At 38.6% G+C, this 16,652-nt stretch overlaps 1 protein-coding gene across 2 annotated transcripts in view; it reads left to right on the plus strand.

The window, feature by feature from the left end:
• SPOCK1 (SPARC (osteonectin), cwcv and kazal like domains proteoglycan 1) overlaps positions 1 to 16,652 on the plus strand; it is a 394,124-nt gene that overhangs the window by 114,717 nt on the left and 262,755 nt on the right. The window lies entirely within an intron of this gene.

Below are 16,652 nucleotides of genomic sequence, written 5' to 3' on the forward strand. Positions count from 1 at the left end.
GTGCCAAAATCATATATGATTCTAGGGGAGGTTATTCTAGAGTCAAAGTGTTACCACAGAGAAGTCCCATGTGATGAACTGATGTATTTCCCCTCAGTGGTAGGACCCAGGTATGTTGATAGAAGGAGAGGCATTCTTTCAGATATCTGGTTCCCCAACTGTTTGGGGACTTCATAGGTCATCCTGGAAGCAAACAGGCAGCCAATGTAGATCTGTCAGGATTGGTGTTTTATTATTCCAGTTCTGAAAGAACTCTGGAGAAACAATAGGAATTAAGGGTTGGTAGGGACAAGGACAATAGTGATCATCAGATAGCAACACATGCTGGAAAGGTGCTGGTGAGTAGAATAGCAAGCAGTAACTTGGGGAGCTATTCATCTTGGAATAGATTGTTACCTGGCTATTACATTAAAACCCTTGAAGCATTTTCACACACACCCTCCTTTCAGAGTACTGCCTTCAACACTTTCTCCTTCCAGAGCTGGCATTTTTTCAGGCTCTTCATCTTTCTTACAGTGTGTTCAGCACTGGCCAAGCTGAAAGCATAATTCATCACTGCCATTACAGAAGACAGTGAGCCTTGGTATTGTGAGAAAACATGAGTTCACACCTAATAACGGGCTAAAAAAGATTAAATGAGATTTCCATTCCAGGAGATGGAAAGATATAAATTTAATATTAAAAGCAATAAGTTAAGTTGGGAAATAAGATTCAGGAATAATTCAGCAGCTACAAAAGTATTGTCTGATTATGTAGTTTTTATGAGCTATCAAAGTTAAGTATTCAAGCGACAGTAGCTATGGTGGCAGGGTTGTTGTTTTTCAAAGGAAAGCATTTCTAATTAAACATACTTGATAATAAGACTAATTCAGTAAGCATGATGAACTAAGCAGGGGAATTGATCATGTATCTATGATAGCCATGGCTGGCAGAATCAAAGTGGATTTGGCAAGCTTATGCAATGAACTCACTTCCAAAAATAAAAAATAAATATGGATTATTATTTTTTTGCTGTTAGGTCCTGTAAGCTCTCCACAATCAAATCTCAATGAATATTCTATAAACAGTAGCCAGTTTATCACCTCCACACAAGCTTTGTGGAAACAAATCATACAGAATGCTGAAAGTGATCTAATTTGCAAAAGTGACAAATTATAGAAGGAAAGCAATGGTAAACTGTTACAGGAAAAACAACAAATATTCCCGTGATACTTTAAAAACTAACAAACATGTCATAGCAGTAGCATTAATGGGCCAGAAACAAGGGTGGGGGAGAAATTAGATTCAGTTTGCATTTAAAGGTGGATGTACCTAATTCACACTGAAGTGAACTGAAACATAGCCATCCTTTGAAATTCACACTTCTCCAAATTTTGCAGTGCAGTTGTCCAACTCAAGTAATATGTACAACAATTCATATACTGGGGTAAACAGTGCGTATAAATGCATATATTAGTGAAAGGGATGTGAAGAAATGTGTATAGTAGCAGAAATTCGCAATAAATTGTTGATGATTTTCACAAGGACTTTCCTAAAAAAGAAAGAAAGAAAGAAAACACAAACCAATGTGGAAATGTGGAGAGGTGAACCTAAGACTGGTAAAATGAAAAATTAGAAAGACTGAAATTGACAGAGTCACCCATCCCTAGCTGGAGCCTACAATTTAATATGTCATAAGACGGTTGGCTGGTTAAGGAACTATGTTCTAGATCAGAAAAAGGTTGCCCGTCTTAGTTAAAGTTTGAAAATATGTTTTATATTGTTATTCAGTGGGGGGAAACACCCTACTAGTTTAATAAGAAAGTTAAGTTTATCTCATGTTGGCTCAAGCTCTACAAGGCCAGGAAAGTGGAAGCTAAGGCTGATGTCTTAACAACAACAACAACAACAACTATATTTAACTGCTAACCACATGGCATCTCATTTTTAGACTGGGAGGAAGCCTTTAAATTCCATTATGTTCAGTAGGCTAGCACAGACAAATCTGGTCCAGATCTGGAAGCTACCTTCACAATCCCAAAGCTCAGGCACATAACTGATAGAGGTATACTGGCTTCAGGACCACTTAGTCTCTCTTTCTTTCTTGCTGTTTCAGGATCAGTTAAAAATAAAGATTACACTTTAAAAACTAACAAACATGTCATGGCATATTTACCCAGTCTCTCATGCAACTAGTTAGTGCTTAGGATCCTTACAAGTACGGATACAGTAGCCCAGAAGTTTTTCCAGTTTATTGAAAGAAGCTGGAGGTAGGAGAGGAAAGAGACACAAGCAAGTCATTGCCTGTGTAAACGTGTGCAAGTGAATAGAAATGACCATCTGCATTCAGAAAGATTTAATTCTGGATAAGTCTGCTTAGGATTGCGCTTTATTCTTCTTATGTGAGATCTTATAGTTAAATTGCACAGTGAGAACAGTAGCTTGTATATCCTTGTGACTGTAAGAAGAAAGTATTGTGTGATCTAGCAATGCATATGCTCATTCTGCCGCTGCCGCAGATCATATGTGAACACATCCTTCTTGCAAAGAGAACAAAAAGTAGCTTTGCAAAATAACAGTGTGCTTTGTGCTAGGGGAAAATGTCAAAAATCAGACAGAATGCTTGTCATACTTATTTTGCACCAAAAATGAAACTTGCCATTTTGAAGTGTCTTCACCTTTTCTGTCCATCCTGGGAAGTTTTTAATATTTAATGTTGTATTTTGTTTTTAATATTCAATTGGAAGCCACCCAGAGTAGCTGGGGAAACCCAGCCAGATGGGCGGGGCATAAATTATTATTATTATTATTATTATTATTATTATTATTATTATTATTATTATTATTATTATTCCTTTTAATACCTCACGTAGGAAATACCTCCAAAGGAGAGAGAAAAATATTTTCCCCATAGATACATAGTCTTCATGGCATCCATATTCATATGAGATCACTTTTTGCTACTTTACTTACTGGAGAAGTAAAAAGAGACAGGGAGAGTCTTGTGAGTAATGAATATTCACAAATTTTTGAATCCTGAAGAATTTTCAGGCAGAAGTGATCTGAGCGCTGTGGTGGACAAGGAGCAGCACATGTTTCATATGCCAGTTCAAAAGCCAACATCTCCTATTGCAGCAAGTAGAGTTGGGAAAGATCCCTATCCTGGGACCCTGGAGATATAGACTATAAGCCTGACTCTGCATGCATCTTCATCTGATTAGATGACCATGAGTCCAATTCCTAAAAATCCCTGCATCAAATAACCATTCATTCCATGGTCTAGAGTCATTACCATTTTTAAGTCTGTTTCATATCATAAAACTGCTCTGATAGAACATAGATAGATAGAACATAGATAGTGCTATATGTTTAGGTAAAATGCATGACAATGGTACTGTATTGTTCAGAGTGTTGTATGATCCTTGATGAAGGAAAAATTAGGGCCAGATTCAACTAACACGTACTAACAGAAGTTAATGCAATAGACCTTTCCCCCTCTCTCCTCTCTTGCGCCCCCACAGCTCCCCCACATCTGCTTCAAAGGGTCAAAAGAATCCCAAAACAGCATGCAGGAGAAGGAGAGAGGAGATTGTCTCATTGGGCAAACATAAACATTTGCACTGATGAGACAATCTCCTTTGCATTAGTCAGCTCCCCCTTTTAGGAGGGGTTGCTTTGCGGGTGGGAATCCGGGTCCTCGCAGCAACCCTGGAGTCTTATATTAGTCACCTAGTTGTCGGGGCCGGGTATGAATTTTTCCACTTGGCAAAATTGGTTTTCACCTACCTAGTAGCAATTGTCACAACTTTGTAAGGTTAGGTATTGGTAAGCCTTATTATGGGAGGAGAGGTTGTTGCCTCCACCTGCCCCTTCTCGTTAAGGGGATCCCGTTAAAGGGATCTGGGGGTGTGGTTCCTGTTCAAAGCCTGGGCATGGGCTAGGGTCATGCCACGACCCCAGTGGTGACCCTGGGGGTGCTCTTAAATTATGTACATCATAGGGCTCCCCCTTTCAGTGGTTGACCCTTAAGAGACTTCCTGCAGTCGGGCAGGAGTCAGGATATAGTCTTGCTTCACCCAATTGCCTAAGCCAAACCGCTCACATTTGTAACCAATAAAGTTGTGGCCTTATTTATCCCATTAACCCATATACTTGTGTTGGTGTATTTATTTTGGCGAGAGCTAGGGGGTCCAGGGCCTCGCCACACAATATTGTAGTCCATCCTTAAAGCTGAAATTTGTGTGCATTTTTAAATATTTGTCTATCACAAACAGCAGAAATTAGTTGGTCATTTATACAACTCCTTGAAAAACTTTCCACATAGTGTTTTCAGTTATCTCCATTGAGGTAGAACACTTGTAACACTAAATGTCAAAATGAGATAAACTGGTTGTACTTGACTGGTATTTGTTTCCCTATAGATTTTAACCAGTGGGGCTTGTAGTTCTTTGTGGAACATAATTACAATTTGATTTATAATTTAACTTGCAGGGAACCATGACTTCTGGAGAGCACTCGTTTTATCTGATATTAATTATTCTCAAAATGATTAAGAGTTAAGCCAATAAAAGCAAAACTTTGAGTTGCTTCCATAACACAAAGCAAAAACTATGGACATATATTTCATTACTAGCCATTGTTACCCTTGTTACTTGCTCTGGGTAGCTCAATAGTGAATGAGGTTTTAATTTTATGTTCTTCTTTGACCTCATATATTTAGATATCATTCATGGGAAAACCAAGAAATTACAGGCCTGTTAAAGTCTGTCATTACGTTAGTGAAAGGCATTATTAAATCTCAAATTCTAAGTATATAGGCCTTGCTGAGGACAAATCAACATGGTTTCTGTAAAGAGCAGTTCTGCTTCGTGAACATCTTTAGGGTTTTCTTACAGAAGAAATGGCAGCCAGCAGCCACCAAAAGACCTAGGAGTGCCATGAACAGGTTCTGCAAACAAGCAATGAGCCAATGGCAGTTCCAGGGAAGTTCTCATCCAACTAATCCCACAGTTTTAAGCTCCTCTAGAAAATGGCTTGGGAAAGACACAATTTTCAGGGAAGATAGTATAGGTGAGAGGAGGGATACTTAACTCTTGCCCCATACATCACTTCTTCACCACAGTGGCTGTCTACCTAGCTAGGGTTCCCAACCCATGTCTTTGTTAGGGATATGTGAACACAGTCTTGCTCACCCCCAAAATCGTTGAGAATTTTTAGGGTGTTGCTATTGGATGTTAAAAGAAAAAAAACCAATGCAAGAATGCTCAAAAGCATCAAATATTATAAACCTTTAACATCACCTTGCCATCATAGCCTTAGGCTGTTATGCAACTTGACTGGGCCTGAGAGGGTTTGTATATTGGACTGCTACAGCTGGGGATCCCATGCTATCCATAGTTTCTGCTTTGCAGAGGAGAAGTAGCTAGGGTTTGGACTGTCAGTTTCGCCTAGTTAGTGAAGAGACAAACATTTTATCTGCGGGAAGAGTCCATAATTTTAAAAGGCTTTGGAAATGAAGTATGTTAAAAAGGAAGAGGCTTAGACTTCCGGGTTAGCGCCTCCAGCAATGGCGGATTTCCTCTGATCGGGAGGAATCCACTCCGTGGAAATTAGGGTCTGGCCACCACGGCGAAGGCGGAGACCCAATAAAAACCACAGGCGGGAGAAGCCTGTGGACGTGGGATTCGGCTGGCACCTTTTGCGCCTCCCCTACTCACGGGGAAACCCGGTTTCGGGGATCCGGAGTGATGTGGGGTGAGCGGCGCGGTGCTTCGAATCGACTGCTTCTTTCACGGAGTGAAGCTGCATTGCTGTTGCCGGAGAGCGCTGACTTTTTCCTGTGGACAATTGGACTTTAAACAACTACCCGTGAGTAGAACAGAAAATTGGATCTTTAAACATCTTAATTTGGCACCGAAACGGGAAGGTTTCAAACAGGAAGTCCGCCTTCCTCTTTTGTAAATAGATGAAACAAAGACATTGTAAGCTAAAGTCTGGAAAGCCTTTTGTAAAGGATTAAATCTCCATCGGTTAAAATTACTAAACCCCCCTTGGAAGCAAGAGAAGAGGGGGGAAATTTTAGATCGCCTAAGCCTGCAGGAGAGAGAGTGAAGAAAGATAAATTACCACCGTTTTGAACCTGGGAACGGGCTGCCAGTAAGATCGACGTTTTGGGAAAGTTCATTGACTGTGAATAAAATGTATGTTGACAGATAGTTAAAGAAGAGAAATATATTGTTTCCATTGTTTCCTTTTGCAATTAAGAAGAAGCAAAAGTAACTGAAAATCGAAACTAACTTTGTTGCTGGATCTGTGTTTAAAAGGATGGATACAAATAGAAATTGTTTCCCCTAGAGGGAGCTTTTGAAACTGTTGCAGGAGTGGAGCTGGGGAATTTTCCAGCTGCAGAGATTAAAGACTGTGAGAATCAGAGATTGACCTTGGACAAGAATGTCGACAGAAGAAGCCTTAGTGATTGCATTTTGCAAGACAAGTGCTTTATTGGAACAGCTTCATGAGAAGACGGATGTGATGATTATTAAAATTGACAATTTGGGACAAAAAATGACTGATTTGGGACAAAAAGTGAATACCTATACAGAAACTACTCAGGAATTGATTCAGGAACCTGTTTGACATGGCAAGCTGTGGAGAAGACGAAGGAGAAAGTTGTTGTTGAACCTCAAGTAATACAAGTGGAGAGAGCCCCGGCCTTACACCCGCTTGGATTGGAGAAGGAAAGTTGGATAGATCCCCTTATGCAGGGATGTTCTGGCTTTTGGGATCTGGATTTGGGTCAGGGGGAGATGGAGTTGTGGGGGCCTTTAGCTTTTGAGGGATTTTGAAACACGCTCTGAAATATCTTTTGGACTTTAGTTCTGACTATGGAGAATGGGCTGACCTGTCGAGAAGGAATAAAGACATTGTTAGGTTGGAGTTTCCCCGAGATCTACTCCTCAGTGCCAAAGGAAGGAAATTAAGAACAAGATCAGCAGAAGATAAAGTAAAGTGCATGTATAAATATGAAGAAGATCTGCAGAAGGGACATGGAAAAGAGTTAAGAGCCTCGGACAGAAGATCACCAGGTTGATGGACCATATGGAATTGATAGAAAGGACTGACAGAATCCGAGACCAGGGAGAAGAGACAGTGGAAGAAGATTGGAAAAAAGTTTTAAAAATTATTTAGAGAAATATTGTAAAATTAATGAGTGTTAGAAAAATGTTGGAATGAAATTATACGGCTTTAGTAGAAATGTTATAAGGAGTTAAGTATAAATAAGTTTTAGGGTTTTAATGGTAAGATAAGGTTAAAATAAAATAAGACAATTAAATGACAGGAAACAGTGAAAGATGGAAAGGATTTGCTGAAATAATTAATAACTAGAATACAAAAAAGGGAGGTGTGAGGAGGTCGATGAAACAAGTCAATGAAAGATAAAGATATGGAAATATTGGATGTGTTTTTAATTGTTTTTGCTTTTGTTTTTGTTTTGATGTATTGTGTTTTTTGGTTTTTTTATATGTACTGTGATGTATTGATTTGTATTTTTTACTTTTTCTCTTTCTTTTTTACTTCTTTCTGTAATTCTTAAACTTTTAATAAATATTACTTTTTTTAAAAAAAGGAAGAGGCTTAGAGGAATAGTCTGGTTAATTATTAGATCCCAAATAAGAGAGACTCAGTGTCATACTGTGCAGAAGTGTATGATTTTATCTTCATTGATTAATAAAGTAAACAAAATTTATATATTTATAAACCTATCAAAAGCAAGCATTTATACATATAGACACATTCAAATGCATACCCAAAGCATCTTCAAACTGGTGACTCTACTAAAATTTCGTAAGCAACTGAGGTGCAGCAACCTCAGAGATCTTGATTCCCCCAGATCTGTAGTGCTATCCAAAATCGTCCCTGCCATATATATTTTGCATTATCTTTTCATGTGCACAAGTAGTATCACCTGACTTCCAACTGCCTTGGCAAATGTATCAGCATGTCTTCAATTATTCCTTCTGCCAAAGGGTGGATGGAGGGATTTCAAGAAATATCCCAATAGTATATGCAATCCATTCACTGTGGAAACCAACCTAATTGAATGAATATTCTCCACCTCCCAAGAGACAGGGCAGAAAATGATAGCTAGGAAAATTACAGTGTGCTCTATTAGAAGGTTGAGAGACTAACCTCTCTTAGTAGAGCAGGATCAACTGGGAAATCTCCATTTGAATTAAGAGGGGGAAATGTGTAATTTGCTGGTACTACAGTTTGCTTTAAATGGGCATTAGACCTTGGGGAGATGCTTATGGTATAGGCTAGGTTGGTTTCAACACGCAGCTGCTCCAACCTTTCTTTGATGTTGAGATGATTTTCCATATTACAAAGCAAGGACATCAAAAAGCACAGGTGTAACAAACAGCCTCAACAAAGATGGATGCTGGGTATTGTGAATGATATTGTGTGTGTTCTACTAGATAAAGATTTCACTGCACCCACACAGTATAGGTCTACAGTTAACTGTTTGAGGTAGCGTTCATGTTTTAACAACAGCAAGGTGTTGTATTTCCGTGAAGTCTACCCAGTGACAACTCACTCTCAACTCGGAGGTTCAAAGCATGAGGAGGCATTTATGGAACAAAACAATTTTGTTATTTAATTACAGTCAATGAATGTTTAACATTTTCTGGTTTCAAAAGTGTGGCACAAAACTTAGTTTAAAATACAAACTCTTTACATAGGAACTTTTAAACAGCAGTCTTTTACAAACCAAGTCACAGGTAGACAACACCCCACCACCAAAAGTCTATCAGTGCTCTAACCAGCAACACCCACTCTTCCTTTTCTTGGATTTAACTTGCCCTTGGGGAATGAAAACTGGGTTGCCCTGCCTAGCTAACTGCTCCCAGTTCTGATCCCAACTGTCCACACTGTTAGTCCCTCTCCCACTGAGAGTCAAATCCCTATCTTTGGGAGCCAATTCACTATCTGTCCCTCCTGACAGATACACGCTAAGAAGACCACTCAGACAGAAAGTCCCTATCTGCCTGTTAAACTGTCAGCAGCTCATTTAAATTCCACAGTCACTCTCCTGATTGGCTGATTGCCTCAGCTGCTATCACTGCTTCAACTCCTATGATATTATAGATCTACCTGGAAAGTAATGGTCACCTGGCCTTGGTCTGCTGTTCCAGGACACTGATGCACAAAAGGCCATTTCTTGCCATTTACTTAATGCAAAATTAAGATTAGCATTTCAGTCCCCAAATATGAGAATGTATCGAGAGTAGTACACTCACTCTAGAGCTCTTTTATTCATCTCATTGCTGCTAGATTAGTGTACAATGGATAACTGCAATTTATCCAACATTTATAGTCCTATTTAGCTAATGTTTTTGCTATTCATAACCTAAGCATTTTATGTAAGCTTCCTTTTTTTGACAAGTTTGCAAAACATCTGTGAAATGTGTTCCTATGTAATAAAGAGTTTACTTGCTTCAAGGAGTTTAATTATCAGGTTTATAAAGCAGAAGTTAAAAAACAAGAATGAGATTCTGGGTGGAGTTGCATAAATTTGGAACTCATCAAAGTTAATCTGAGCAAGTAATTTTTTTGTGATTTGATTTGACTTTACTTCTGTTGTGATCTCTATGTCTAGGATAGTTGCAGGAGAAGTTAAAGCTAATTTCACCCTTCACATGGTAAGGGACAAAATACAGGCTGAAATCTTTTTAAGCAATCTATAAGGTGTTCCAGGGGCCTCTTTAAGATGAAGAGTGGAACAAACATTATTTTAATAAATGCTGATGGTGCTATGCCACTTGGTATGTGTATATTGGACATTATTAATGCTGCTACCCACGCCCACCTTCAAAGCTTTCACTCTGGTGTCTTACATTAGCAAGTATAATGTTCTGAAGACAAGTGTGTGAAATACAGGTGAAACTCGAAAAATTAGAATATCGTGGAAAAGTTCATTTATTTCAGTAATTCAATTTAAAAGGTGAAACTAATACAGTGGTACCTCGGGTTAAGTACTTAATTCGTTCCGGAGGTCCGTACTTAACCTGAAACTGTTCTTAACCTGAAGCACCACTTTAGTTAATGGGGCCTCCTGCTGCCGCTGCGCTGCCGAAGCACAACTTCTGTTCTCATCCTGAAGCAAAGTTCTTAACCTGAAGCACTGTTTCTGGGTTAGCGGAGTCTGTAACCTGAAGCGTATGTAAGCTGAAGCGTATGTAACCTGAGGTACCACTGTATATGAGATAGACTCATGACATGCAAAGTGAGATATGTCAAGCCTTTATTAGTTATAATTGTGATGATCATGGCGTACAGCTGATGAAAACCCCAAATTAACAATCTCAGAAAATTAGAATATTAAATGAAATCAGCAAAACAAGGATTTGCAAATAGAGCAATCCTTCCCAGCACCCAGCACCCAAAAGCTGCTGAGGTCTTTTGAAAGAAAACATTCACTAATTGATGTGCAAAAGTGGAGAACGGAACTTAAGATTCAAAAAATGAGAAAGTGAAAGAAACAAAAATGGACAGATTCTCCTATCCCATACTATGAGCAAGAATGAGTACTGCTGCCATAATACACTTGGACTCAAAAAGCCAACTGCAGTAAAAGTAAGTCAAAATAGAATAAATAAGAAAAGAAGAGCTTGGGAAAGGTAGGCAACAAGAGTTTGGGTGTATTGATTGGAATGAGGAACACAAAAGAAACCTCCAGAGAATCCCACCAGAACTCTTCTTGCATCCTGCTCCTTAGAGACAGAACTTTCAAAAGAGAAAGAAACACTGAAGAGCAAAGCTCTTTATTTCATAAGCACCTCTTCATCCCAAAGCACTGTGATTGAAGAGCACTGCTAAAATTATTCCCTCAGATTACAAAATAGATTTGTAATCTGGTTTGGAACCCTCCCTTTCACATTTCCCCCCTATAGTAAGCTTAAATACATAGTTTGACTTTTTAGCAGATGCGCTGTAATTGTGTCTTTGACACCCACATCCCCAGTGCACCACAAAACGCTTCAGGGGACATTGCTTTGGTTAAGGGCATGTTGGACAGATCCTGTTTCACCTTGAACAACATTAGTATCCCTCCAAAGCATTCTGCTTGGGATTCATCTGGATCCCTGCACACCACTAAGATTAACATATTCTTCATATAGCTGATTTATAACTATTGATATACTTAGCAGATAGCATACAACTACTCATATTGTTTAAATTAAAGCTTGGTACTGCATTGCAAAGGTTTTAAAGAAAATTTTAAACATTTAAAATTGGTTTGTTTCAATATATTACAATTTATTTCTTATTCCCAATGGTTTATAATCCTCTCACCTTGCTGGTTTCATTACATAAATGTTACATGTCTAAATAATATGTACTGTTGATGTAAAGGTAAAGAAAGAAAGGTAAAGGTGGTGCTGTGGTCTAAACCACAGAGCGTAGGGCTTGACAATCAGAAGGTCAGCGGTTCGAATCCCCACAACGGGTGAGCTCCTGTTGCTCGGTCCCAGGTCCTGCCAACCTAGCAGTTCAAAAACATGTCAAAGTGCAAATAGATAAATAGGTACCCCTCTGGCGGGAAGGTAAACGGCGTTTCCGTGTGCTGCTCTGGTTCACCAGAAGCGGCTTAGTCATGCTGGCCACATGACCAGGAAGCTGTCTACGGACAAACGCCAGCTCTCTCGGCCAGTAATGTGAGATGAGAGCCGCAACCCCAGAGTCGTCTGCGACTGGACTTAACAGTCAGGAGACACTTTACCTTTACTAGTCACTCGTACTAGTGAATAAAGATTCCAAATGCTCAGATGGGCAAGGACCCTACTGAGGCCACTACTGGTCAAATACTTTTAGGGAGTATAGTTCCAATAGTAATTAGCAATGGAGGGTTTTCTCCCTCCCCCTACCCTTTCTAACTTCACAAAACACAGGACTTAAAAAATTCAGGTCCAGGTTTATCCACAACTATGGCAAAATCATTCAACATATAACATTAAGAGCTCATGAAAGATAAGCTCATTTCTGTTTAGTTTTCCTATACTTGTCAAGCATGACATTCTATTACAGTTTTGTTTTTTTAAAATAGAATTTTATTGCCTACAGAACTGTATATTTATTGAGATAATGGAAATAGCTAGATGACTTGCATTGGAATTTAGAAAGTATAAATGGATATTCTGATTTTATATTTTGTCTTGCATCAAATGTATCTTTGAATTGTTTGGGGGGGGGACCGAAAAATGTTTGCATTCTTTCCCAATATTTAAATTCATTCTTTTATGTTTCCTCATTTATTATGCTTACGTCATCAGGAAGTTGAGGTATGTTTGCTTCTTCTTGTTAACAATTGAATACCTAAAAGGTACTGCATGGCATTTTATACACAGTCAACATTTTAAATAATGGTTTAGCCTCTTTGTTCCAAAACTTGTTCATTTTCTGGTCTCTGGTCTATGAAATAGACTGGAAAGTATTGAGCAATAGTTCGTTCTGTTTGGAAACTATATCAGGTGGTATTCAACTAAGCTTTCCTCAGAATAGACCCACAGAAATGAGCAAAATGTAGCTGAATGTTGCCCATTAAGCTTCTGTATTGTCATCCCTGGTTTAACGTCTGGGTACAAAATGGCTCTAGGCAAACTGATCCAGTAGGGAGGGAAGATCAAACTGGTACAGGCGTTTAATCACACAAACTTCACTAAGTGAGCACTCCTTGGACTTTTCCAGTGCTCAGTTAATAAAGCAGTAATAGCACAATAAATGCCGTTGTTAATCTTTATTTATTTAAAATATCCATAAAGTCCCTCCCATTAACATAATATTACCATGTCAGTGTACGAGAAAGCATGTAGTTTTCTACATGCTAAAAGTTTATATATCAGAGAAGGTTTCTCTAAAAACAAAAACAAAACCCCCCACAGTTCCCTTATCTATGTATTTTTTCCCCTACACAAACATGCTTTTATTCCTAAGAGACTTTGAGTTGAATTGAACATAGCATTAAAACTAAGGTCCCATCAGTGCCCCTCCTCCCCCTGTGTGCTCCCTAAATCTGTTGTTGGAGTTCCCCCAACTTTCCAGAGCAGAACTGGGGATAGCATTCTCATCACACTAGATGGAATCATTGTGCTGCCTTCCCCTACAGTGCAGTGGGTTAAATGAATATGTTCCTCTCAATTTAGATAATGTAAGTAATGAATAGCTTGGGGAAGAAAAGACACTTAAGAAATACTAAAGCATTGTATTTTGTATAGGAATAAATTAAAAGCAATTAAGCTTAAAGCGGGGGTCAGGTCTAATAATACTTTTTGTGAGAGTGAAATATGCTTCTGCAAGTCATTTGTTCAGTTGAGCAGTAAAACTTCGTAGTAGTGAATCCACTGCATTAGAAGAAGCCCTGGGATGCAGAAGCTGCTAAAATAAAATGATGCTAGTTTAGAATATGTACATTGAAAATATCTTCTTATTCTTAACTAGCTGTCATTTCCTGCTTCGTGTGATTAGATCTACATTTGATCAATTTCCCACTCCAGCTCACACTTTTTATATACCGCTCTGCCCTTTTGTAAACCGCTTTGAGGTTTTATTACAATCAGGAGGTATGTAGATCTTATGGAAGGGGAAAAAACCCATTAGTATCACCTTCAAAATATGCCTAATGCCATATAAATTAGCAAGTTGCACACAAATTAAGCAAGCTTTGTCTGTAGGCTTGCAATCTAACAAAAAGGCACGATGATATTAGGGAGGAAATGGAAGAACGGTAAAAAGGGGTTGAAGAGCAGCAGTTGGGAGAAGCAAGAATGTAAAGGAGTTTTTACTTCATTGTAAAAGAGAGTCAGCTGTTAAATGGAAGAGCAGGGAATGAGAAATGGAAGTAGGTGGGGAATAGAAAAGGTGTACTTAGGTTTAACTAGGAAATTGGTACCTTTAGAGTGAAGGTTTTAGGAAGAAGTGTGTATAGAAATAAGAGATGATAGAGAGGCGAAAAGATAATGCAAAATTATTTAAATACAAGTAGCTTAAAGCACTGATGAGAAGGAAGAGGAACCAAGTGACAGGAGCAGTATAACCAGAGTGGAGTTGGGAATTGCATGAGCTGAAAGGCAAGTAGAATATATCAGGCAGGTGGCAGAGCTGAATACAGACTATAGAATTTTGAGAGCAGAAACAGCAATACCAACAAGAAGAATGCTACAATTTATCTGTGCAGAAAATGGAGGAAATAATAATGACCATGAATAAGTGCAGTCTACTTCATTTGGTAGCGAATGGTTTACCTTAAATGTTAAGACTTTGAAAGACCATGGACATATGGAGGAAATGAGAATGCCTAGATTTCAAGCTTGAGGAGAAAAAACAATATGAACACGCGCAAGAGAAAGTTCTGCATAAGAGGAAAAATCAGAAGCTCAATTTTGACCCAAATTAAGTTTGAGAAAATGGATATTATTCATATGAATACAAGGGTATCAGAAAACTGCAGGGGGTTGGAACATGAAAAGAAGAAATGGCTTGGGTGTAGGTGAGTATAGTTGCAACTCAATATAAATGTGGTATGTGAGAGGAAATAAGCAGATAAAAGAGCTAAAAGGGAGAATGTCAGGAATGAAAAGAAAAGGGCCCAGTACTCAGTTCTTTCAGAAAGTATAAGAGGTGGTTAAGCAGAACCATTGTTAGAAACTCTGAAGTAATGACAAGAAAGTTACTGCTTAACTCCAATACCCAAGCAAGCAATGGAAGTGGGTCAGTCAGCTGGACTAGAGGCTAAAGAACCAGAAGAAGGAATACAGAGAAGAGATATTGCTGCAATAAGATTACTAGAAATAGAAGTGAGAGAGTGAAAAGAACTAAAACCAATTTGAAAACGACCTATGGAAAGACTATACTTTCTAGAATTATCTCTGTACTGTCAAACAAGGGCTGTAATCAAAACATTTGGCCAAGTGAACTGTGAGGAGCAAACCTTTTCTGAGCTGGAAGCAAGTGGGCAGTGTTGCATTCATGTAGCTGTTACTTGCTATTTTTTTGACCCTTAAGCTTTTTTTCTCTAAGAGGGTTGGAGGAAGAGAAGATAGGCTGAGCAGCTTTAAAAAAAAAGTGACAACATTTGGAGGAGGGAAAGTAAGACATTGGAAAAGAGCAGTATCCTCAAGAAAGAGAGGAACAATGAGAGAGAGTGGGGAATGAGAATCAAACACTTTTTTGTGTGTAACAAGGGTAGACTTACAGGAATGAAAAAGAGAACATATAGAGAAAAATGGCAAATATGCAATAAAAAGGAACGCTAGGGCAATGGATGTCAGGAAGCAAGAGAAAATTGAGTGAGGGGCATGAGTAGTAGAGTGGAAAGAGAGAATCATGAAAGACAAATATGAGTGAATAATCACAGAAAAAGAAGCAAATAAGGAAACCTCAGCCACTACAGGAGAGGAGGAGGAGGAATGTAGATGGGGGTAAAGGGAATGGATTTTTAAAATCTGTTTTAAAATGCTTTCACCAAAAACTTCTGGAGGAAAGGATGAAAGGAGCAAGTGAAGAAGTTATACAATGTCCACAGCAGCAGGGGACTGAAATGGAGAGAGAGATGAAGAGAAGCTCTCAGAATCAATTGACTGAAGGTTGCAAAAGGGACAAGTAGCAATCATTTTGCTTCATTAAGAGATAATAATTTGTTTTTTATTTGAACAAAATGATGTCCAATATTAGTGATACTCAGAGTAGACTCGCTGAAATCAATAGATTTTATAACTTAAATCCATTGATTTCAATGGGTCTACCCCAGAGTGTATTGGATATAATCCAAGATCACTAAAATTACCACGTGCAACTTTAATTCATTTTTAAAAATGTAGATAAATGTAGGGGATGGGTAATGTACTAAGGTTGACTAGTTAAACTGTTAAATTAAAGACAGCTCACTAAATCCTTTGCTTGTTAAGTAGTTGAAAATATTGGGTTTTTTAAATGTCATTTGCATGCCACCCTTCATGACTTCTTTATTATCCCAGAGTGCTTTACAGGAGAGGAATACCTAGTAAAAAAAACAACAACAAACCTGTGGTATTTTTATCATCTCTAGCACAGAAATATGAGGCCTACACCCAGTCAATTCTCTCCCATGCAGGATATGCACACCCAGGAAGAGCCATTTGCCATGCTTACAAAATCTGGTATTGTGAATTGGAATCCTGATTGTGCATCTTGAGGAGGAAGAGGAGACTTAGCTAATAGCAGCCAGTGTGTGGCCCTGTTGAGAAAGGAAGCAACCTCTGCCTCTGCTTGTCTTGTGCTCACTACTTGCACAATATTACAGTTCCTTATGCATAGCTCTTAAACAGATGCCTTACCACAAAGGCCAGTTTCACAGACTTCATTTGTAAATATGTTGCTAGTGCTGATTTCTACAGGTATACATGCCAGAGACAGAGGAAAGGTCACTCACCACTAATGTGTGTAATGGGTAAAAGAACCTTTGCGATCAGATTTAGTCACTGCAGTTCATAATGCCTTTGCTTTGAATATGAATATCAGCAAATTAAAAAGCCCAACTGTAATATGAAGCATTGTTATTTCCAGAGTTTTCCTCTAACTCAGATATAACCCAAGTTAACCCTCTTCCTTTTCCAATCCATTCCAGGTATAAATTTTGG

The sequence above is a fragment of the Podarcis liolepis genome (assembly GCF_965112155.1).
Source record: "Podarcis liolepis genome assembly, chromosome: 2".
NCBI classification, from domain to species: domain Eukaryota; kingdom Metazoa; phylum Chordata; class Lepidosauria; order Squamata; family Lacertidae; genus Podarcis; species Podarcis liolepis.